Genomic DNA, 2135 nt, shown 5'->3' on the forward strand with positions numbered 1-2135 from the left:
TTTGGTCTTTTAATAATCCTCTCCAGTTAACTCACGTGATATCATACACATTCTAAAAAGTGACCGCCCTGGGTTCCAAATAAACAAATATCCATGAACATAACCCAACCGTAATTGGCATAATCATAACCATAACTCCATGAACATAACCATAACCGTAATCGAAATGTCCAAATACATGAAAATAACTAGTGACACCGTAACCATAACCATAACCATAATCAAAAGGTCCAAAAACACATGAACATAATTGGCGACATTGTAACCATAACCATAATCAACACAACCAAAAATCCATGAGCACTCCATAATCAACAAAAGCACTATGTTCATAATACCAAAAAGTACAATACTAAAATTCATCGTCCCTAAATACCACACCACTACACCGACGATTTGTTGTCCACATTACTTTCTTGAGCCCAAGAACTCAATTCTACCTTCATTGCATCCACTTGATCATGTGCGAACCAAGTTTTCGTGAACTACATCGAGGTAATGTTTTAGTGCAAGACCATTCATTGTAGACATCGCTCCTTGAAAACATCATAAGCATGACAACATTACCGTCTTTTTGGATGGCATGCATTCATGGTAGCCACAAGTAAAAGCTTCATGACCAACATAATGTAAAACATGCAATCTTTGGTATTTGATTGTGTGGACATCTACACCAAGTTAATTGACATATATTCAAAATCATAATTTATGAAATAATGCAAACATAACCGTATTACTCATTTCCATTGTCTGCACATGACAATCCTTGGGGTGACTAAGCTCTATTCTTAGTTGAGGATGTGTTGCATAAGACGAAAAATGTTGCAAAACTTAAGCTCATACAAAAATAAAAACAATGTAAGAGGAGCCGTGCATAACTATAAGATGATCTCAATAGCATAAATCAGAGTCATCCAAAGCGTCGTATCTCTTGAGAGGTGAGATGCATCGATTGAGGGAGTGAAATGATAGTCAATCAAAGAAGAGAATTGTGCTTATGTCCTGTGGTAGGTGTATAATTGGACACAATTGGCAATTGAAGAACAAATCTAATGTCTAATGGTCCCTCAAACAAACAAAAAATTGTATAACCTTGCATGAAAATCCCAACACCAAAACAAGAATAAGCATGGTTAACCGCTCAAGAATGACTTGCTCATCTACAACTGGATAAAAAGTAAACACTTGTGTAGAAAGATCAAGTCGACCATAGTAATTACACACAGCTCTTTTAGTTGGAATGGTTTCCATAAATGAATACTACAAGGTAGCAACAAACCACACCCGATTTGAAGCCTCTTTTTCAATAGTGTCCTCAAGACATCTAACATAATCAAAAGTTCCAATTACATTTCAAAAATAAAGGAACATTATTGAATATATCTAAAAGATCTAAAAGAGAGGTCTTACAATACAAATAGAGCTATAGTACGAGAAGAAGCTTTTTTGTTGATGTGTTCTTTGCAAGATTTGAATCATAGTGAACCTCAATCCCATACAACTCGAATAGTAAATGGGCAACATTTTTCACAGATGACCTATGGAAGTATCATGCTCAGAATAACCGTATCCAAATAATATGACAAGTAATTTTCTTTACTTATACTAGTTCCAATCCTTGTGTTTTTTGCGGGTGAAATCCACATGGTCGCCGACGGAGAAGAAACATCGATATGTATCTTACTCTCACCCATCTTTCGAAACTTCAACTATGAATTGACCTCCATTGAGAACGTTAAAGTAGACACATAAGCATGCTTTAAAAGTAAAAAACAATCTTGAGCATTACCTTCTCCATCCTCTTCGGTGGCTTGTCACAATCACCTATGACTTTCCGTGAAGCCTTTGTTGGAGAGTGGATATTGCTCATACATAGTGGCTACAACAAAAAAATGAAATGTCGCAAGTATAACTGATTAAAAACACAAATAATTGACGCATTGGTTAAAACACCTTGCATCATATTGGAGTAATTGCATCGTTATTATTGTCTTCTCCCTTTTCTCCTTCTAAATCTATGAAGCCATCATCGTTTTTTTCTTGATCACTAGAGCCCTCCTCTTTATAATCTTCTTGATGTCCTTTATCTCCTTTGTACTTTCTTGACTAGTTTGGTATTTTCAACCAAGCAAGTT

At 35.6% G+C, this 2135-nt stretch overlaps 1 pseudogene; it reads right to left on the bottom strand.

Moving 5' to 3' along the window:
• Window positions 1-383: 383 nt before the first annotated feature.
• On the bottom strand, window positions 384-1874 carry LOC147451627 (uncharacterized; annotated as a pseudogene).
• Window positions 1875-2135: the final 261 nt, after the last annotated feature.

Source organism: Adiantum capillus-veneris, chromosome 8 (genome assembly GCF_014529385.1).
Source record: "Adiantum capillus-veneris isolate H3 chromosome 8, ASM1452938v2, whole genome shotgun sequence".
Classification (NCBI taxonomy): Eukaryota; Viridiplantae; Streptophyta; class Polypodiopsida; order Polypodiales; family Pteridaceae; genus Adiantum; species Adiantum capillus-veneris.